General features: G+C 44.8%; 1 protein-coding gene across 1 annotated transcript in view; it reads right to left on the reverse strand.

Annotated features, from left to right (window-relative positions):
• Window positions 1–1,355: 1,355 nt before the first annotated feature.
• LOC142559493 (uncharacterized) overlaps window positions 1,356–23,914 on the reverse strand; it is a 64,438-nt gene continuing 41,879 nt past the window's right edge. Inside the window, exon 4 of the mRNA XM_075671084.1 lies at window positions 1,356–1,685. The gene's annotated coding sequence lies outside the window, so the exon portion shown is untranslated. The remainder of the gene's footprint in view (window positions 1,686–23,914) is intronic.

A 23,914-nucleotide genomic window follows, 5' to 3' on the forward strand; every position in this document is an offset into this window, starting at 1 on the left:
AAGTTTTCTTTCCACAGTCTTTCCTGCAGTGTAGCAAACTACTTGCAGTGTCTTGAATCGCAATAAAGCCAATGCATAGTATACAATTTATTTGTAAAGTTTATTAAAATATAAAAATAAAAGGAAGGGAGAGCGGACAATGCTGTAATACTCTACCGCATGGCTGCTGACACCTGAATGATTGTCACCAGCGTTGGTGATAGTGCAGTGAAGTGACTGGTGTAAAGAGCATAGCAGAGAGGGCATTCAAGGCGAGGCTTATCTTTTCACCAAACTGGCCTATTTTTCTAATGGTCTGTGCTGCGGTGAAGCCCTCCTCTTGCAGTGTCTTGTCTTGCATTGCAGCCGATGCGTAGTCCCGGTGAGCAGCACTACTCTGCGCATCGCGTTGACGATTCTCGTGCATTCACGACTACGTATGCTGCCGTGTTTGCCTCTTCTTTCCGCCAGTTCTCGTTGTCACGCTGTCATCGACACCAATGCAGGCAATAGAAGTGGCTAATATGCAAAATTTGGCAGAAATGCGCAAGCACTGCAATCTATTACGGAACTGGCTACCTTGACTCAGATGAACACACACACACGCACGCACGCACGCACGCACGCACGCACGCACGCACGCACGCACGCACACAAACACACACACACACACACACACAATAATCAACCTCCATGGCATCATTGCTTACTTCATCTGTTGAGCCCAAGACACCTGTCACGGGGCAATGCACCCTGAAGTACGATACGTACAATTCCGCGGCCCGTTTTGTCAACTGACCACGCATAGCATCGATACGACAGTACCTCTTGACTGTGGCCATTTTACTATGGGCGCGGTGCTACCATCCAATAATTGCTCTCCTGTGTGTCGTGTTGTTTCAACTTTACAACGAAATACTTACCCGTGTGCGTGTTAAGCAAGCCCAGCAATGAGAATACCATCGAGCTAGAGGCGAGCGCCCGTCAGCTGCCTCTCACCGACGTTCTTGCGAACCGACATACTGCTCACCATTTCACGTCAACTCCAGCAACAGCACCCAAACCCCAGCGTATCGAACGCGAAGTTACCCGCGGTCACCGCATGGAAGAATTCGCGGCAACAACGGGTGGGATTGCTACAGTTCGTGTGTTGGGTTAGTCTGCACTCCAGGTGAATATCCGTCATTGAGCCACTACATAGATGCATTAGCCGCAAAGATTCATGCCTGCAGTTTTCAGTGAGTGAATACAAGGAACCCTACCTTTGAACAAACTCCTCCTCGGATAGGAACGCTGCAGGGAGTTCGCGAACTTCAGTGAATCCGCTTCCACCTCGCTCCAGCAGCAAGTCAAGAAACGACGATAAAGTTCTGATTTCTTTATTGCGTATCACTTTATTTGAGGAGGTACACAAGATATGTGTGTTCCCACAGCCAAAGGCTAGTACGGGTACAAAAATGCATTTTGGAAAATTGTCAGTCCAACGAGGCAGCGAAGAGAGAAATAGTAGTTAATTACAAGGAGATACCAAAACATGTCGCACAATATAGAGAAAGAAAGAAGGAGAATAACGTTACCTTACAGAGAGAAAGAGAAAGAGGGAGAAAGAGAAGTGGTTCTTTATGAAGAAGGGAAAGGTTGTCACTGTCCTCTGCAGCCTTTGACGGAGCATGGCTCAGCGCAGATGTCGCGGTGAGGGTCATCAGCTGGAAAATATAACAGAACAGCAGCATATCACACTTGAAAATAAGCACAAGTCTACAAGGCAAAAAGAATTTCACAATAACTGACAGAATCAACAGAGAAAAACCCATCCTTCACTAAGCAGAAAACATTAGTTAAAAATAATAGTTTTTTTTCAGTTATCTTAACAATTTCTGTGAAATACTAAGTTGATGAGCTATGCTATTCTATAGTTCTGAGAAACACTAGCGGATGCTTGCCATATATACATTTTATTGGTGGGAGGTTTCAATTATAAAAGCTTGTTTGCTAGTGATACGTTGTGGAGTTCGCGGTAAAGAAACATGAAATGACTCGTGGTGTGTTATAACATTATTAACGCCAGTGGCTCAACACAACTCGCGTAAAAATCGAAAGTTAAAGTTTAACTGGAAAACAGGAGCTTACTTGGTTCGTAACATCGCGAGAAAAAGTTTGAATGCATATTGCTCGTCCTTGCACTCGCCGCACTGTTGTTTCAATATTGCTGTTTTCACAACGGGGTCTCCAGATCGAGCTCATCATGCCTGCTGCTGATCCGGAGTTATTGTTCCAGCTGTAGCCGAGTGGTTTCGGCGAGCTTTCATGAAACTATCTGATGAGGTCAGGGTGAGGTCACTGGTTCGATTCCAGCACGTGGCGTATTTGTTCTACGTGTATGTTCGATACTATTACGCGTGTTTATTTATTTGTTTATTTTACTGCAGGTAGCGGGCATACCGGGCTAGACTTAGACCATGACTACAGGACACGGGCAAACATGATTGGCCCATTTTCTAGCCCGTAAGTGTCATTCGCAGTGAGAGAGATAGAGAGAGAAAGGAAGAAGGAAAGGCAGGGAGGTTAACCAGACTGAGTCCAGTTTGCTACCCTACTCGTGGGGAGGGGAACGGGGAGTGAAAAACCTACAAGTGTTACTGCGAGCAACCACTTTATCAGCTATTGAATGCGCTTGAGCTGTCCGCTCGCGCGCACATTTAAATAATTAAATAAAAAACATTAAATAAAAAAATAGAAGAATGCACTTTGATGTGGCGAATCAAGCCAGTGCTAACGTAACTCGAGGCCGTGCAGTATAGTACTACACGCCCACCTAATCAGCAGTCGCTAGCCGCGAGATAAGCTCAATGTGTCCCTCTCGGCTGAGTGCGTTTACCGAGCTGCGCAGAACGATGCGCAGTACGAAATGGCTTCGGCATGGTGAGTGGGAGGCTAAAGACGAGCACAAGATTTAAAAAATATATATAGTAAGAAAAACGATCCTCATTCCACGAAGTGAACCCTTATTTCGTGTAAGCCTACTTTCTCTCATTAGTTTCCCAGCGCCGATACAGAACTGATTGCGTCTTTTTGAGCGCCGTGTTATGTCAGGCGCTGAAGCCACGCGCTCCAAGCGGCGCTATCCTGTGTGAGTTGGCACCGCGGTAGACAGAAGCTTCGAACCAGCACGTGCCATGACTACGGTATGCCACCAATGAGGAGCACCAGGCATTTGCATTCGCACAACTGTTGTGTGCAGTAATTGAGTTAATGTAACCAAAAACCGAGTGTTGTCTGCCAGTTTTTTCCCTTTGTTTCTTTCTTTTTTGAGGATCGCTTTCAAACACACACGCGTACCGCCGCACGCGATAGGCTGCGCAGACTAGTGCGCATGCGTACCACATACTTCTAGAAAAAAAAAAAAAAGGCCTGCCCACCGTTCGTGTGCATATGTGTGCTCAGTGTATGAACTGCGCAAGATTCCATGTTTAGTTTAACGTTCTAAGTTTTCACAATATTCCTTTCGCCATTATCCTAGAAGCACTCTCGAATGTTGTTGGTCAGTGGATAGCAGCAAAGCCGTACTCGCTACACAGGAAAGCAGGGGGACAAAGTGAGTGCGGGTTGAAACGCTCGGTTATGGTCTTGCGCACAAATCGTTGAATACGGCACATCGTCGGGTGGCCAGAACAGCAGGTCCCACGCCAACAAATAACTCGCCCAGCTCAGGATGGCCCTTACGAGCAAACATTTTCTTCAGTCAAGTGGCTGCCGCTGAGCGCGAGGTCGTAGGTTTGATTCCCAACTGCGAGGGCCGAATTCCGTAAGGGCGACTTTATGAAAGCACACGCATCCGTGTTTTGGGTCTAGCTCAGGTAATCTAAATTATTTGACATCGTTGCTTGAGAGTTTCTCGCTTGATTCTGTTATTCACATTATACTTTTAAGCGTGTCCTTGCAATGTTGTAGTGCTATTTTCATTTTCATGTGATAACGCAGCCTTGTTGCAACTGCGCGTTAATTTGTATGTGCTGTACGTTGAAACTGTGTGCTGTATTCAAGAGCGAAGAAGTTGCCTCCGCCGTACTCGTGCGCCAACATCTCCTTAGATCACGTGAATGAAGAAAATTTCAAGAATCGCGAGCCTCCCTCCTTATTACTCGTCGCGGTGTAGCAGTGCCCAGGCCAACCGGTAACTGTCACCAAAAAGCCCAAATGAGCGCGGCTTTTTAAATCCACCTCGGTACGGCTGTGGCTAAGCCGTTCCGTTGCGGACCACAAGGTACCGGGTACGAATCTGGACCGCATTGGGGGGCACTGGGTTCAGAATTCAGTGTACCTGGCAGTGCGAGTATGGTAAACATGCTGCAAAAATCCATCCGGTATTAAACCTTTGAAAGCCAGATTACGGCTGCGTCTGGAGATCACTTTCTTAAACAACAATAAAAAATCGCGCGTTTATATGAGCAATGCTAAAGTCATTATCCGCGTTCGCTTTCATGGCACCGCGTGAACGTTACTCGGTGGTATTTCGCAGGACCGTGGTTCAGGCCCTAGCAAAACCTACGATCTGCTCTTTTATTTTTTTTTTAATACACAGAGTACACACTGTCTGTCGGACGTACCGTAACGATATGTGTTTAGTGGGACGCCAAAGGCCAGTGCTAAATAAGTTTAAAGGGAGAAAGCATTCATAAAAACCAACTTTATTTACTTTTGCGGTGTTAGGTGGTTTACTAGAAGAGAAAATGAAGTTCGAAGTTAATTAAATAATTAAATTTTTTTTGACAAATTTCATGCCACCACCATCAGCGTGACATCTTGTGAGCAGCGTTCCGGATAAGTTGGCAATCCATTACTGAAGTATTACTGCGCAACAGAAAAGACACGGAAGTAAGAAAAGAAAAGACACGGGCGTAAAAGAAGAACACATAAATTTCAGAATATCGTTTTGCTATTTGGATCGCTCTGACTCATTAAAATGGTCTTAAAACTTGCTGGGTTCCCTCTTTGACTCCTTTGGAATGCGATATAGTCCGTAATTACCGAAGAAAACATTAACTAAGCCCGAGCACATGCCATTAAAAGGTCATGACGTCACGACGAACTGACGCCCGCCCCGCAACCATCTTTTGGCTTCGAGTCCCTTCTGGCTCCGCAGGCTGCTCTCCTCACACAAGCGGTGTTTCTTTTTGTTTTGTATTACGAAAAGATAATTTACTAACAAAGCTCATGTTGTTTGTGCGGGATATGGCGTTATTAGTACAGACTCAGGGGCACGTTTGCGCGCATTAAGCGTGCTTCGTTGGCTTCTGCGCCATAATGACAGTAATTGATAACGGTTAACTTAATCACCACAACAGAAAAGTATACAGGAAAGCTATTGCCACCAAATAAAAATGGGAGGTACACAAGTGGCATTAGCGCAGTGGTTAAAGCGCTAAGCTGCTGTGCAGAAGGTCGCGGGTTCGATTCTGACGTGGGCGGAATGCAGGGATGCTGGTGTGTACCACGCATAGCATACACGATGACGAAACGTTGCGTGCTCGTCGACGGTGGAAAAAAAAATATCGGGACGTCCACTACAGCGTGCATTATAACAAGATGGTGTTATAGCGCGTCAGCCCCACAGAATTACTGTGAATTTCTCTTTTTTTTTTTTTTTTTTGAGCAAGCTTGCCGGAAGTTGGGTTTGCCTGATTGACAACTTCCGTCCGCTCACATTGCAAATGGCGTTCGAACAGCGGAGGGCGTCGGTCCGCAACCTTGCCTTCAGGGATGTAACATTTCTTTTTGTTCTTTTCTGCGGGTGTATGGGCGTTTTAGCGCTGTTTTACGAGAAGATAAATCGGCAGCACCAGCGCAAGACGAAACGAGCATTCTAAAAGCTGCGGATTCTAGCCGGTGTTCGTGTAAGGGCCTGAGCACTACCAGCCACGGGCGGAACAAAGACTTCGACGGCGAGTACCATTCCAGTCTTTCTTCCATTATTTTTGTGGCGTCTCACTTCTTATAATTCAGTTGCTAAGCTTTGCCACTTGTTAATCTACTCGACGCAAGAATATGAGTCAGATGCATTCGGCGCCTCTTAGATTTGGGGTGTTGTGCGGTTGCAAGCATTCGTAAATTTGACGGAATGTATTGCGTATGTCTGCTCAGTTAAAGTTTGAGGACTATTCAAACGAGTGTGGAGTGAAATAGACAGTGCGCTTGTAAAAAAATAAAACTGCTTAGTGTATTTGTCGATAAAATATTGTTCGCTGCCTCATTCCCGTGTTATTCGGCGACGCCTGCCTCAGATTCGTAATTACAAAAAAAGAATGAAGCACAGGGCGGTTCCTGAGAAAATAATTATTACTCGGCACACTTCATAGGAGTGGTGGAAATTCTAATTTAGGCAATAATTGTTGGTGCAAAAAAACTACAGTTTCACACAAAGCAGTGGAAGCATATTCCATCTGTAGAATAACTTGTTCATTTAGCTCAGGGAACGCAACTAGAGAAGCTGAATTTCACTAATAAGGATCTCTTTCATAATGCCTGGCTTAATTGCAGAGTTGATTAGCTAGGTCTGAAAGTGCTATCCTCTGCCGTAAATTCTGTGGCCACGCCAGCTTCGAGAATCAGAATGTGCAGGGAAATGCTTTGCTGTTGCAATGAATGCGTTCCCGCAGCCAGCGTAAATACACACTACGGGAAAGTTGCTGAGGCAACAGTGCATGTCGTCGCATATATTAAAGTCCGCTTTTCGCGAAAGACTACAAGACACAATGCTTCTAATAAACGGCTACAGTTTAAGCACTGGCTCACTGTTATTGTGAAATTACAACTTGCCCTTACAGTCACTTAAAAAGCAATACAACATTGAGTTAAACAAATTTTGCAAATTAGTTGTTACTCCTTAAAACAAAAGAAAACGTGTTGCATATGAGCAATATCGTGCAGTTTAATTAAACCCATAATGCCCAAACGCAGTTACTTATTAAGGTAAATAAAAGCAACTTGCTCGCCATTTTTTTGGCTACGGAGAGTACAAATGTACAAAAGTACAAATGTACAAGAGTACATATGCACAAAAAAAGGTAGAATAAATTATTTTAGTAAAAGCTTTAGTAGTGATTTATTCAGTGATTACTGTTTAACGTTATCCATGGCTGAGACCTCGCTCCGGAGTATTAAAGCGCCAGTATAGGCTATGAATTAGCTTCATTTGCTTAAATTTATTTTTTGAGCTCTGAAATTCAGCGTCTAGTATAAGGGATGCGTTACGCATTACAGGGCTAAGGCTTACCTTTACGAGATAATAACTTCACAGACAAGTCTCATGAGATACGATACCCACGAGCACACAACTGTACCGCACATTGGCACGATCGATAAGAAGAGTTAACCGCTCGAATTGCGTGAGACCGACATAATGTTGACTGCGGCTGACACACAAGTAAAGCCCGCGAGCGTGCCTTTCTTTTAAGACGAAAACCTTATGTGGCTCATAACCCCGGTGGTCCGAAATACGCGGCGCGCGATAGAAAAAAATTCTCGACGTCCCATCGTGGGAGGCCTAGGCCCAGCCGACTGAACTGCTGGTGCTCATCAAAGTTCACTCTCTCTCTCTCGCCTGCACAGGCACGAGCTCGTACCACTGGTCGCGTGTTCGTCTCTGGCTCCGATGCCGCATCATGCAGAGTTATTAATCATCATCAACATCAGCCTACATTATGTACACGGTCGTCCACTTCCAATTTGAACACGGCTCCGGGTGGCCGGCGAGGCCGGCGCTCCGCGGAGCGCCGCTCGTGGGCGCCGGGGTAACCAACGCGCCGGCGCACTGACAGCCACAAGCGTGGCCGCAGCCGCGTCGTCTGCTACAGCGCGCCTGCACTAGTGTGTGCTGGCGGCTGAGGCCACGCTTGTGGCTGCCACTGCGCCGGCGCGTTAGTTACCCTGGCGCCCACGAGCGGCGCTCCGCGGAGCGCCGGCCTCCTCGGCCACCCGGAGCCGTGTTCAAATTGGAAGTGGACGACCGTGTACACTGCAGGACGAAGGCCTCTGCCTGAGATAGAGTTCCTTCGGGCACACCAAACCACGACCTTTGGGGTTAATCAAGGTAAAGTTACTTAAGGAATAGTCATCTAAGGTAGCGACAATTCAGGCACTTGAACGCATGGCCTTTCACGGGAGAAAACGAGTAATAAGTGACAACGCGTTCGAACGAAAATGTGAAGCAATTTAATGATTAAAAAATACTGAGACCACAGTTAAAGCTTTATTTACTAGCATATAAGGGCGCATGTCTTGTGTCATTCGCGTCATTATGCCCGCAGTCGTTGTAGAGGCGAGTCAGCCACACATTTTGCCAGCGTAGTATCTTACAGAAAGCATATAAGGCAGGCAGCGCTGTCGGTGCTGTCTCGCTTCTAGCTCTGTTCCACTTTCCGTGGTATAGCAACATTCGGTTCCACCTAAAAGGCATTAACAATAGCACATAACTTAATTCACTCCTGCGGCAAAAAGATGTCATATGTGCGACGTTAAAAGCCTTCACGCCAGAACTTCAGTCGCCGTCGTCCAACTGGAACGTCTTGGTTGGCTTCCCGGCCTTTTAACCACACTGACTTAAATATGACAAGACGCGTGCAAAGATTTCGCAAGAGTCGGTTTCTTGAATCAATTAGGCTTTCGGAATCCTAAATAAGGACGTTGTTATGTATTGAACTAAATATATACTGCAACTACGTACTGTAACATACAAACAAGGCCTCCGTTTTTAGTTCTGCTGGCAAGGACAAGGTAAAGCGCACGATAAAGGACCACAGGTGGCAAAAGACTGTTTCACTCTCACCCTATCTTTCTATCGCAATTTCTTTCTCAAAACGGCAAGTTCGGCGAATTGGTAGGCTACCATCGTCCAAAACAGCCTCTCTTTTTCTTTTCATCCTTTTAGCGCCCTTTGATTTCGGCAAGTTTATGGCACTGGGACGTTGCCTTCGCCGCAATAGGGGGCGAGGTAGCCTGCGCTGATATCGCAGCTTGCTTTGACCCTAGCTGCTATTTTGCCATGTCTGGGCGCATGTTGGTGCGTGCAAGAGTGCTCACCTGATTTCGTGCACATATTTAGTATCTGGCGTCAAGGCGGAATTCACGCCGCTTTTTGAAACGACCGCACAGTAACTGAAACAATGCTGACCACGCTGGCTGCTCATTTTTGTAGGACATTACCGTGGCTTGCGGTTCGAACAACGCGGGGACGGCCGGATGGATCAAGCTACGTTTCGAAGCCGATGAGGTGAGACCAATTCTTGCACCTGTTTTGAAATAATTCCGCGCAATCAACATTTCACATAGCAGCTATGCTAAGTTCCTTCCACTCCTTTTGCCGTAAAACGCTTTATTTTTCCTGCTCGCTGAGCGGGCTTATCAACCACCAGACGAAATCCATACAGGCTCCAGTCCATTGCAGCATTCCACTGAATTTGATGTCAACGTGCTAAAATAAAAATTAGTTCAAGTCGCCTTTTCTGAGTGCGGCCATTTCCTCGTGCTTCAACGATTCCTTCGCCACAGTAGCAGGCGATGTAGCTTGCCCTAACATCGCGGCTTGCTTTCGCATTAGATGCCAGTATTCTATTCGTTGGTGCATGTGGTTCAGCATAAGAGGGTTTACCTGTTTTTGTGAATAATATTAGCCTATGCTGTCAGACCACAAAATTTTCAAATTTGCCACCGATTGGGTTTATGAATGCTGGCTGCTCGCGCTTGTAGGGCTTCCTGGTGGCTCATGGTTTGAACAATGGGAAAACGGACAGCCTGGCCAAGTTCCGCTTCCCAGCTGACAAGGTGAACGCAATCCTTTCCAATGCTTTGAAGTGAAGTAATTACGCTCATATATATTTCGTGTAGCCGCTCTGCGATGTGTACCTTTCTTTGATTTTTTGATGACGCTCTTTTTCCCTGCCAGCAAAGTAGGTGTATCAATAATAAAGCAAGTGTATTATAGCTGTTACTTCAGTGCAACACGTCGTTCAATTTAATGCCGGCACGCATAAAATATGACCTGTTCGTTTAATGTTACGAAGCGCAATTCACAATTTATTCAAGGCATATTCAAGGACTGTTGCAGGCAGCTTTACCATTCCCTACGTTTTGTCATTGTTCGTCGTGGTTTCTGCCGTGCCGCCATCGGCAGAAAACATGCCGAGTCAGGGTCATGCCAAGAACGATAAAATTCTGCCGAAAAAAAATGCTATACAGGTCGCATGCACGTGCTGGAATCTGTTTGAAGCAACGAATCATATGTAAATGCCATACAACTAACCACGATGCTCACAATTGTTTAACTTTATCGTATGCAACGAATAAATTTATTCGATGTTTATGCAAAACGTTCACCTGGGACAATTCTTTATAATTGTGAACTACACTATTCAGAAGGTATTACAGTAGGCAGGTAGGTAGGATGCATTTGAAATCGCGGGAAATCTGAACACAGTGAGGCACTTGTAATCTGAAGAAGGCGCAGTTCGGCAGCTTTGCGTCTATAGTCATGGAGGGCCATGTACCCTCGGTTGTTGTTGCTACGTGCCTTACTGATTGTACGAGCAATTTTATCTTTATGGGAAAGAAGTTTCTTCCGCGTTCGTCAACGTAATAGGCTAAAATTTTCAACAGTCGAGATAGCGTTGCCTATGTTGCAATATTAGTGAGACTAGTGTATAGTATTAGATATTGCTTCTGCCCATGCCTGCAGCTTTTGTGGACAATCCTTGATGTTATTCGTGTATGATATGTACGTTCTCTCTTTTGTTAACTTCCGTTGGCGACTTTCGGCCTCGTGAAGTCACCTTTTAGAAGCTAAATGCTGGTCGCAGTTATCTGTTATTATTTAAAAACCTATCATAATAATGGTAATAATAATTAATCAGCGATAGCGATATCCTGTACACGACAAAAATTACGACACAATGGCGTTGACATAACAAGATGATGGCTATGTCGTTGGAGGCATGACTACTTAACTGCTGTGGAAGAAAAAATTTGCAACTCTAAATTTCTGCAGCGCGTGCATCGTCATTTAGCATGATACTTAAACCGCAGCGCAGGTGTGTGCGCTGTGGAATGTTTGTTATGGAGTCTTCTAGCGAATACATTCTTCTTTTTTGCCTCTTTCACCCATTTTCATGGATGGTCGTTGGTCGGGGTTACGACTCGGCCCGTTCATTCGTTGATTCGTTCGTTACCATAGTCATTCAGTCGTTCATTTGTTCGTTCAGTAGTTCGTTCATTCAATCGTTCGTTAGTTCGTTCGTTAGTTCATTCATTATTTCGTTCATTAGTTCCTTCATTAGTTCGTTCATTAGTTCGTTCATTCGTTAGTTCATTGGTTAGTTCCCTCTTTCAGTGGTTCATTAGTTGGTCCATTGGATCTTTCGCTCATGCAGGCTTTTCGCTTATATTGGAACTATTATGTGTTAGTTTCTGCAAAGTACTTAGTCATGAACTGAGGTCATAGTCACCATCACACCGTCGTCCCATCAGGCCCAGCACACTCTGAAGTTACAGTGATCACCCCAGAGAGAAAAAATCAACCGCGGAGTGTTCCAGCATGAAGCGCCTAGATGGAGCTACTGTAATTTGGTCGTATACTTCAATTCGTACTTCTTCTGTTAGGCACGCCCAACGCGGCTCAATATTTGATCTATAAATGTACATCTACAATCCAACAAGCACAGTTAACATGTAATTTTTTACAAAAGTAGGCCATTCATGTTAATGGAGTTCTGCTATTAAAATCTGTGCTTTATTACTTGCATAAATGTTTGAGACCTCACTGACGTGCAATGAGCAACAATCCAATGGTATCGATTGTAATGCGGGTCGTTTATCGATTCAAATTGTACTGCGGTAACATGTTCGAAAGAGCTGGTCGTTTCGTTCGAGTAGTATAGCACGTAGGTTCGTTCTAAAATAGCTTTCTTTCGATAAGAACAATATCGCAGTAAACTTATGCGCCCAACGTTAGATAGCCGCCACTAAGCGAAAGTGTTTAAAGACTGCGAATATTATCAGCTGCGATGTTTCACAGGCGTAACGGCTGAACGACTTCTATCGTTATTGATCTGGCGCGTAAAGCCGCCTAATGACGTGTTGCTTGAAAAAAAAACGCACTACATAAAGCGGAAATCCATCGCTGGAACCGAGCACAGTCTGCTTGGAGTCTACTCATGAAAGCGGATTACCCTGCAGCCTCTGGTCCCATGCAGCGGTGAGTAAATAATCTGTGCTTCGCATTTGAAACTTTGAATTTTCTTTGTGCGCAAGGCGGATGACACATGTTTCGTCGGTAATTTCTTATGGTGGTTGCTCTTCAAAGGCAATTCAAACGAGTCTTTTTGTTTTGGCACATCGCTAAAATTCATAATACGGAGCACAGCATAAATAATGCATAGTTTTGGTTTTTTCTTGCGTAAATGATGCACCGCAGTAAATTCACTGCTAGTTAGGGGCCAATATACCTCCGGCGAAAGAGTTCGATTTGTTGCATTTGAGAGACAAAAAAATATTGCTAGTACCTGGCATAAACAACTGTCGCCTAATCGATGTCATCTAATCGATGTCATCTAATCGATGTCATCTAATCGAATAACAAGCACACAATAGAGAGAACTGCACACGCAAAACAGTGCCGTGTGTCTGTCTACTCTTTTGTGTCATGGAGCGTTTTTGTGCACTGTTCTTAGTCAGACATGAATCACAAACTCACCCACATTTCCAATATAATAATTGAGGGTTTCTTTTTCTTTTAACTCCAGCCTCCAAGACGCTGCTCATATTTTTTCACCCCTTTGTATTATATTGTCCCTGGACGCACAGTTCAACAAAGAATGTGTCAACACTGGAAGTAATATCAAGGGCCAGAATCCTCATAAGGTACGTTTCTGAACACTTCCACTAGAACCGTGATTTGTTCATTTATTGGACAAACTTTTGTTTCACCATTTCTTGCTGGCATGTTTGTCATGGCTTCATCGTTTCTCTTTTCAGGAAGACGGGCAAAAGAGAGATTACTGGTGTGCAAGCTGCCAACGCCAAGCCCATAAGAAGCTCAACGGTCACCATAAGCGGGAATGCTAAATTTTGACATACAAGTTAGTTGATTTTAAGGTCGTTTTATGACAAATGGAGAAGTAGTACATTGAGTCCCAACTTGTTCTTTTCTGGTCATCAGAACCATAACAACACGAACAGAACAAGATTAAAAGCTCGTACTTCCTAATGCACAAACTCTGTCATCTACTCTTTGCAAATCAGCTTCGCGGGCGATAGTACCATCCCATGCTCCCTTATAATTATAATTTCCTGCAAGAAAATGCAAAGCAATTTAAAACGATCAAAAGCGCTCAATAAAGTTCTGAGAAAATGACACTTCATGGTGACTGAATCTCTGACAGTCACTCTTACATTGCTCAGGAACAGTTAGCATGAAATCAATAACTAGTCTAGCCCTGCACAGTAATAAAAGAGATGTTAGAAAAGCCAAACTCAAACTACTGGCCTACTCCACATTTAAAAACATGACGGACTAATACAATTTTTCTGTTCAAACAGCAGATGAAAAACCTGGGCACAATGTGTTCCCAAAAAGTTATCGAAATATACTCGCTGAATAGTAAATTTGGCTTAACATTCAGATTATCAACAGTGGCCGACCAAAAGAAGCCTCAGTGTGGGAACTTCCCTTCGACACGACCATCACAAATATGTTTACTTGTTGAAACGTCAGCTCCAGGTTGAGGCTTCCCTACCTCACCTCTGTTATTCGGTTGAAGTTTTCATCTCTTTGCAAGCTTTTTACGTTGTATGAATAAAGAGTTTTGTTGGTCAACATGCAAACCGTTAATTGCCTTTTCAAAGAATATGTTAGCATTTACTGTGCTTGCTTATAGTCTCCTTGTTTATTCACTCAATCTTTGCAGACATCCTTGTAAGCACTGTTGTCTCCACAGCGTTCCTTGCATTCCTATGGGTACTCCGCTTGTGTCGAAACCTTTACTGTCACACCTGAACACTGAATGTGCAGCGGAAATATCAAGATCAGACAATACGCACTAGAAATGTCACCATAACGTATTTTGCTTTGTTTTTTACTACACTATGTACCTCTTGCCGATCTGTTATGAAAAGACTGGGACATTGCAGTACAAACTTGCTGACACTTCAACTTTTCCGAGCACTTTTTGTTTTTTTTTACTCTAGCTTAAATCACAGAACGCAGACAATATACGCACAGTTTGAAACACGCCAAGCAGCCCTGTACGCAACTACAGTACGAGGATAGCCGAGCATAAATGTTGATGTCTGAAACTTCGTTCTACCTGATTTAAGCAGCGCGCCTAACACGATGAGAAAAATTCGCGCGATTTCAGCTTTCCATTCTATTAAATAGATAGCTGTCTGTATTTGTGTATGTTGCAAACTAAGTCACTGACAGCATGAAGTCCAACTGACCTGTACCAAAATTGTGATCCTGTAATGCTTCATTCACTATGGACAATAAACAATACAAGTTTGCTTGTTTGGTGACTGTTTTTTGCCAGCTGAGGTGTCTCGTTCACCTGGCGACATAATAAAGATACATGTTGCCATATTGTGACCATGGTCAGTAAGCAGCTATCGCGGGGCGCCATAAAGCGAGATGATGTCGTGCAAGAAAAAGTCCGCGAGCTCAGTGGCGCAATTGGTCGGGAGAGGTCATGTGATGTCATATTGGGGGGCGTAATCAGTTGCAACGGCTAACCATTCGTTGCCAGAGGATGACGTGGGAAAGGGGGCGAGGAGGTCTAATCCGACACGGAAGAACGGTTGCACAAGGACGGTGACTGGCAGGAGATGACCGGAAGAGAACACCTGAGGCGTTTTCCGACGCTGGCAGGAATCGCAGGCAGCAACATAGCGTTGGACGGAGCGAGCTTCGACCGGGCCAATAGAAGCGGCGGCGAACGCAGTCGTACGTGCGCGACACCCCAAGATTTCCTGCCATGGATGCGTCATGGAGCTCGAAAAGCACAGTATACGTCGTAGATGCTTTGACACGAGAAGTTCACATTCGTCAGGGAGGAAGTTCCTTCGGTACAGAATGCTCCCCTGGAGCATGCATCGGCGAACAGAGGCTTCGGCAGTTTGTCTAGTTTTCCGGCTCCGAGCGTCCGTAATGAGTCGGGGAATACGAGTGACGGGACTGGGGTGAGCGAGATTGTCGGCGTTGGGGCGAAGGCGACCATAAATATGGGCGGTTTTGCCCAGGAGTTTCAGTGGCGGCATATTCAGACCGTGAGCATAGGGACGATCGAGAAGAGCCGCTTAGGTGACAGGAGCCAGTATAGGTGGCCTGGGCCGGAGAACTCCTATGACTGCGACAGTGGCGAGAAATCTGCTCGATTCGACGGCCGTGAAAACAAATGGGCTTGTCAAAAGTGCGCCATAAAGACGTGTTGCGGAAACGTGGTGAATAATAAGATCTGGGCAGGGGTGGAATCAAAGAATGCAAGCAGACGTCAGAGCGATTGACCAAACAGACGTCATTCTTTTCCTCGTCATTTCGTAATCTTGTGGTTGTCGTGCTCAGTATGTCGGTGTCTTCTTTATCTAATTCTCAATGTCGCCATGTCGTCTTCGTCGTCGTTTTCGTATGTTTGTCGTCGTTATTGTGCTGCCTTCGTCCCACCACTGGAATTATGTGTTCGACGTCGTGTTGATGCCGTAGTAAAGCGGCATCAGCGTGTCGGGAATGTCGTCGTTAAAGATTTATTTTCAGTTTGTCCTTATTTCTCTGTCACGCGCGCACACGCACATGCAGACACAAATTGTTAGCCTTACACTAAGAGATTTAATCATCTGGTAACACGGCGCGGAGGTTCACCTTAGGTTGGAGATAGGCAGGCATGCAGGCGGCTACCCGCAAAGTGAAGGCCAGCATAGCGACCACCTAAACAACCTCAACAGTGTAGCAGGACAAATCTTTATATGCACAATCCGCAGGTTGCGCAAATATTTAGGCATGTATATTAAAGCGAAGCTTTCTTTGCCTACCTCGCGGATTTGGCGTGACTGCTGCTTGGTCCGTCGGCACCTCGGCGGATATATATATATATATATATATATATATATATATATATATATATATTCTTTAGTGCATTTGACTTTCTTTGAATAGGCCATTCAGTATGTTCCACTGCGTGCGTCAGTAGGATACCACAGGTGCAGAATCCTAAACGTATCTGGACATGTGTCATACTTTTCGGTTCATACACCTTTCATCGTCATTCTTGCATCTACAAGCATCATAAGTCGTCTTTCTTCATGTGACATCGCCGCGTATATTACTACCACTCAGTAGCCGCCTGATTTGGCATTTGGATCTGGTCATAGCTTGTGAACGATACCGTCTATAAACATAAAATATTGCACGAGATTGCAATTGGGACCATTCTGGTGGATGAATATAAAGTATATGGGATTAAACGCTGCACAGGTTGAAAGAACAGTTTTATGCATCGCCATTTTATGTATAGCATTTATTTACACCCATCACTTAAGCTTCGCTTCACATAGATTTCAAAAACTCCATCGGATCTGCATATTTTATTCGTATGTTATGCATCAGACATTCCAGAGTGTAAATTTGGGCCGACTGGTTCATTGAAGGTTATACAACAGCGTTACAATTCAGCTAACAAAGTTCGACTCGAAAACACTGATTTTTTTTTTGTATTTCCCTCCTTTTCATCAGCAGTGTTTTGTTTATTTATAAGCCTATGACATTTATTCTCCACCGTTATGAGCAAAACCATCAATTCCCAGTCAAAACATGTGTTTAAATCCTGCCGTTCTTCTTGCAAATCGAGACACCATTAATTGTTATTCTTACGACGAGTTTAGCCAGGCCATCGCCGTTTCGAAATTTGGACAACCGGACGCGTAAAAATGTGCCAGAGGAAAAAACAAGAATGCGCGTGTGCTCATCCCCTTTTGTGATACTGCAAAGCAGAAACGTTCGCATATACATTAGAGCAACTTAGACGATGCGTTACAGTTATCCTGGCAGCAAGGCAACATTAGACTCTCTATTCGTCAAAGTTATCAGTACGTCACCATTCTGAACTTGTTGAATAACAACGTTGCGAATTTTCTAGTTTGTAAGCTAATACAACTACTCTGACAGTGCAAAAATGGGCAAATATGTATAAGCGACGCGCGCGAACATAGCTCAATTTTCAGGCAAGTAAATGAAACGACAAGTACGACAAAACCAACCATCAAATCTCCTTTTTTCAAGAGTGTTTTCGCTTGTGTTAGTTCTTGCTCAAACTGATCCCATCGTTTCGTCTGGTTACCCATTGCATCTCATAGCGTCAGTCGCCAAAGGAGACCTTAAAAATGGAAGCAATATATATAGTAAGCGAATCAGCAGGAAGTAAATTATAGCTGTCATCATCCTCATCAATATCATCATCAGCGTATGTCGTTCTGCTAGCGAATTCCAACAATCCTTGACTTGCGCCATCTGATTACATGTAATGTTTGCAAACTTCCTTGCCCTACTAATTCCCTGCCGTAAAAGACTTATGGCGCTTGAGTTTGTCATGCGTTAGTACCGTGTGGGTTCGGTTATGCTGTCACTTCAGGAATTCCGGTACCATGAAATGAACAGCCTAAGCCATTCTTTAAAACCTACACTCTTCCTTTTTATGAGACTTTACTCGTAACCCTCGGCTTTTCCAGAATTATTCATTTGGTCAGAGTTGGCGTTACGTTCGTGCGCTTCACTAGCGCTTAGCCGTGTTTCCTCTACTGTCCATCGGTAACTGTACAGCAGCATATTAACGTCGAACCTCTTGCCAGAAGGCATCCCGGCCCGCAAATTCACATTTAAGCTGGCCTTACTGTATATGATCTTACGTAGGTGAACAACTATCATCGAGGCGCGGACAGCCAGGAGTTCGGGAGCAACGTCTGGGGTGATCACTTCTCGAGCGATCATTTTCAGAGGCGATCACAATACCTCTCACGCCACAAGCTGGAAGTTTTGAAAGAAATATGTTATGCTTATTCTGTCAAACGCTTTCGATAAATGTATAAATATTCTTAAAGTAAATTATTTGTTTTCTATATTAAGAATAAGTTCTTTTTGTTTGAGCAATGCAACTTCGGTAAATATATTTTTCTAAAACCAAACTGATTACTGGTTATTAAACCATATTTTTCAAAAAAATAAAAAAGCCCATAGATAATGTGCTCTAATCGCTTGGAAAATAATTGGTGAAATAGATGCGAGCCTATAATTACTGGGAACTTACTTAGCATCTCCTTTACGAAGGATGACGACATCCGCGTTCTTTCATCTCTGATGGAAAAATACCGGTTCAGAGAGATAATTTCATTCCTAATTTCCTTAATGTGAAGTATTATTTATTGTGCAATTTTTTTGGAAGCTATAAAATGAAGGTAGTCACGGCTCAGAAACAGCCTGGCATAGCTTGTTCTCCTTAGAAATAATATTAAGGATGTGGGACGTTGTCCGTGGCTTACGAACTTTCTTTGGTTTACGAGCTTCCTTTGGTTTACATTGAAGTATGAGGCTGTACAGAATAGACGGTCAAGGTTTCGTGTCCTCATCTCTTTCGCCGTGTTTCTAACGTAGGCATGCTATGTCCTTTTTTTCTTTCATTGGTGCCGAAAACGAACCGCACGAGATGGACACGATCGTGTCCTGCACGCATCTGTCGGGCAAATACGATGCTGGCCTTTCGTGCGTCATCATCGAGTCATGCGTCAACGCCGAGTCATGCGCCAATGCAACACGGTGGCCAACAGTACGAGTCAGGCTGGCAAGGTGAGCGCTTCGAAAATGTGACGTATTGCGTCGTAACCTTTCAATTGCTTTTCGCTCTGCCAATTTCACAATTTCACACAGACAACAATCGAGTATGCCAGTGCTTCTATTTCTTAGCAATGAAATGTGAACATCATCATCATCATCAGCCTACGTTATGTCCACTGTGGGACGAGGGCTTCTCCCTGTGATCTCCAATTACCCCTGTCCTGCGCGAACAGATTCCAAACAGCGCCTACGACAAGATCCCATAAATGCTTATTTCATAATTTTTATATAAAAATTAAGCAAGCAAAAATTGGTAAATATCGATGCCACAATTATTCTACATGACAGATGCTATTACTGCCAAAAATTGCAGACAGGGAGCTCATCCAGTGAAGCAGTGCATCAAGACCAGGGCAAGAAGAACGTAGCAGACGTCCGCAGCCTAATAACCGAAAGTTCATCTGAAAATAGCCTGAAAGCATCTGCACGCTTCACAGCTTGTATGTGGCGCTGCTTCCCGATTAACTTTCACTTATCGGCAAACGATCACCTTGTCTTCTTGTTTCGTGCGCGCCGCTTCAATGGCTAGTTTTATCAGTCCAGATACCCAGCAATGAAATTCGTCTTGTCCACGTAATCCGCCTTCCTATGGTATAATCCCTTGTGAAAATTAGTCCATGTCTACCCAGTGTGGCGTCTCTCATAATCTCCGAGTTCCTTTCGTGTATTATAATGTAATTTAAAGCTGCAGCAAAAGGAAACACCATGCATGTTTCCAGGCTCCTTCGTGATCGGCGGTAACCCAAGCTCATTCGATCTAAAGCTGCCGCCTGTGCTTGCCATCGGGCATTATACTCAGTGAATACGCACACTTCAAAAAAAGAGAATTATGAGTACAAGATAGCGGTGATCTGGGGCCCAGACTAGTATTCAGTACGGCGCGAAAATCATTGAGCCCGCCGACTCACTACTGATAGTATATTAAAGATGACGGCACAACGAAACGCCTTAACGCGAGAATCTTCCAGATAGCTGCGCTATACTTTGTAAAATTGTACCTCCTAAATATTGTGGTTAGCATTCCTTGGGAACTTAACCCAGTGTTGGATATGTTTGTTTCTCCGTTGGTTTCTTTATCCGTACCTAACCTGTTTTACACCACCTTGGGTCACGGTATACCATGGGTAGGACTAATCGGTGTTGAGGGAATATGGTTCGAAAGCAACCTTCGCACCAACGTGTGTCACTGGCTATGTGATGGCATGTGCCGCTCCTGAATGAAAATTTTTCACGCTATTCTGAGTCCCTGTGTACGTGCCGCTCATCGGTGAACCTCTTTTACACCAACCTCGGTTACTGGTTATGTGCCATTAATCGCCCTGGTGGCATACCATGGATTTGGCGTTGCGCTGCTAAGTCCGAAGGCGTGGGATAAAATCCTCATAGCGCCGACCTGCATTCAATGTCCTTGATGCCAACTTGGGCAACTGCAGGGGCATAGAGTTTCTAAATAAATACCCTAGAGGGAAATGTGGCGCTAGTGTCTGCGAGGGTTTTCCTGAGCGTTGCCTGAACCTACCTACATAAGAATGATGGGAAGTACAGGCTCTGGATTGACTTCGATCTTTAGACTAGCGGCGTTTGCATGCGGCTCAGTAAACGAAGCTGTACTAAAATATTGTCGCGTAAAATCTAATTTTATTTCTGCAGTGTCTTATATAATGCGCAATACGTTACATAAACTTTGTATGACTTGGAGATCGAAGCACGATTTACTATGGTTTTCACCACGACACATAGGGTATACATTCTTGTGCGATTCGTTCACGAACACATACTCCTACCGTATGGGAATGGCCGAGAGCCCGATGTGCCACTCCTGTGGGTGCGAGGAGACCATCGAGCACCTATTGTGTACCTGCCCTCGCTACGATGTCCAACGCCTCTCTCTGCGGGCAACATTACGCAGACTGGACTCGAGACCGTTCACCGAGTCAAAGATACTCGGACCGTGGCCACACCCATCACTGGCTCAAAAAGCGATTCGTGCACTAGTGCACGAATCGGTCTCTTAAGCCGTGTACTTGAAGAGCGCGGGCTTAAGAGACCGTTTATAGTGTCCTTGTGTACGGTGTCCCTCCCGCACGTACTCTGTGCTTACTCTCTCCCTTTCTTCTTCTTTATATTCCCCTTTCCCCACCCCCAGTGCAGGGTAGCAAACCGGATGCTGTTCTGGTTGACCTCCCTGCCGTTCCTACCCTTGTTTTTTTTTTCTCTCGCTCTGTTCCCGATTTAATGCCAGAGGATAATTATTTATTTATTTTTACAACGGCAATAACAACCGTGCGTATACATATAAAAAAAATACTCAAGTACTTATGGAAATAAAAATTTCGTATTGTCAGAAAGTGTTGCGCCCTTGAGAGGAATGGTACAAGTGTCGTCTGCTACGACGCCTGCTCGCTGTGAACGCGAGAGTTTTCTCGCAGACGACAGGCACTTGCGAACTCTCTCACTCTTTCGAAAGGCTGCGTCGGCTGTCACAATTGCTGAGCGTCTTCAAGTACTTTTAAGCACATCTGCTGCACTGCTAGCAGGGATTCACGAGGCCTCCTACGAGTATGCTTAATTTTATTTTATGCTGGCGTACCACTTCCGAAGCTTTACGGCGTGGCTTTGCACTTACCCATTTTGCGACACTAGACTACAGCCAGGAAGCAGCAACCTTTCCTACCACAAGTAAGTTTGTGTTCTCAAAGTCCTAAAACATGCATTTCAACGAGCACATCAACGAGCAATTGGTAATGAAGCCCTCAAGCAAACCTGAGTGTCAAGACACTAGAAGTTCAACTGTCTATGACTTGTATCATTGAAGTTTCATAAAACACGTAACCCTACAGCGCTAAGCTGACACACTTAACAAACCAAGGTCCAAACGGTCAAAACATGTTCTTTCAACTTTTACGATACCGTCGCTCTCTCGTCAGGGCTTCGACACCACACCGCGACACAAATCGTCCCAGCCGCTGCCCTAGCGTGCTATCGCCACTTCGAGCAACAGAACAAAGGCAGAGAGCTTTGCGTTTCACTCTCCCACTGCATGTCATAGCAATCTCGCTTTGAGCGAAAGCAAAACTGCAAAAAAAAAATACTTGTAGACTAGTTTGCCAATCAACAGAATGCCAATCTGTAGCCTGTACTTCCCATCATTCGCATGACAGTTGAACGATCGCAGCGCCAGATTTCTTTCTAGTTATACTAATACAAAACTCTATGTGCCGGGGTATCTGCCACTTGGAAGTCGAGGAAGTCGCTGCATTTCAGTAGACGTATGTCACGCCCGCTTGGGTCACTGAGCTGTTTCAACGCCATGGTGTCTTGCTACCTGCGCTGCAGACATGGTGGCCAGGCCTTCTAGCATGATGGTGTCTGACAGCCCACACCGCGGACCTGTTGGCCAACTCTTCTAGCAGGCTGATGTCTTGATCTCCACCCAGTCCATCTGGTAGCCAGCTGATATGGCGGCCTGGTAACTCCCTTCCCGGCCTCATGACGTGGTGGTCAACTGCTCTAGGAGCCTCGTGTCTTGATGTCCGCCCTGTGGATATGGTGGCCAGCTGATCTAGTGACCTAGTAACCCTATTTCCGCACTTATGACATGGTGGTCAACTGTTCTAGAAGCGTGTTGTCTTGGTGCCCAGCCTGCATGTATAATTGTCAGCTGATCTAGAGGCATAATATCTCGGTGCCCGCTCTGCTTACCAGTTGTCCAGCTATTCTAGGTGTATGATTTCTTGCTGCGCCCCCTGCATACCTGGTGGCCAGCTTTTGTTGTCTCCTAGGCTGGTGATCAGAAGATCACGCCTACATTAAGGAATAGCAGGTGCCAAAAGTATTTTTTCTATCACAATTTCATTATGAAAAAAATACAACTTGGGCGAGTTGTTTAACATATTCAACTTAAGCGTTTATCTTCGTCCTTTTCGAGCTTTTGATTTGTGCCATTATTTTGTATTTAAAGATTGTGTCCGCCTCAGTAACGGGCGATGTATGCTGTATCGACATTGCAGGTAGAATTTGCGTTGGCTGCCTTTTTGCCACGAGCTGTAGATGTGGTTGCGCGATATAGTGCCCACATGTTTTGGTGAATAGTTTTAGCCTTTAACGCGCGAACACAACTAAACCGCATTTTTGAAGATACCTCGAATTGGATCGATCAATGATCGCTGCTCTTTTATGCATGACATCCCCGTGGCTCTATTGGTTCATACAACGCAGGGACGTACAGCCGGACCAAGTTGCGCTTCCTAGAACACAAGGTGAGCAAAATTCTTGTGACTGTTTTGAATTATGCTCTGATAAATTTTCGCGTTTCGGCCACGAGAAGTGCCATCCGCTGGTTTTTCTGGAAGCGCTTCCTTTTTTCGTGCTCGAAAAGAAAAGCGAATCTGTGGTTAGACAAATGTACTTCAGCTGCCTCTTCAGTGCACCACGTACCTGAATTTGTGGTCGTGTAGATGAAAGAAATAACCTGTAGGTGCCTTATTCCCAAACGCAATTCAAAACTTGCTGATAGTATTCAGGACATACTGCAAGCAGGTTGACATTTGCTGATGCTTAACCTCGTTTTTTATCGTTTCTCTCGTGGCAGCATTAGTAAAGAAATATACTAACACGACGCACATGTTCTATTTGGAGTGAGGCTTTTCTTAATGAATGCTTTACAGCTAACACAATTGTTCGATTTCATCCTATGCAATCACAAATCCACGCAATATTCATGGACAGCCTTCTACTTGTACATCCTTTGGACTTGTGCACTGCACCGTTCAGAATCACCCCAAAATGCAAACACCAAATCAGGCCGGGTGCACAGTGTGAGACGTTTGTGTAGCGATGAGAAGAGAGTGAAGGGTACGTGTGATGCTTGTATAGGAAATAATGCCATTGACAGGTGTGTGCACAGAGAAGCATAACATGTGCTTACCAGTGCTGTTATTGTGTTACCACTTTGTTTGTTCGTGTACCTCTAGGATGGGTTTCACATTCCCTTTATGTGTGTTCACCAGTCATTGA

This window comes from Dermacentor variabilis, chromosome 10 (genome assembly GCF_050947875.1).
Source record: "Dermacentor variabilis isolate Ectoservices chromosome 10, ASM5094787v1, whole genome shotgun sequence".
Classification (NCBI taxonomy): Eukaryota; Metazoa; Arthropoda; class Arachnida; order Ixodida; family Ixodidae; genus Dermacentor; species Dermacentor variabilis.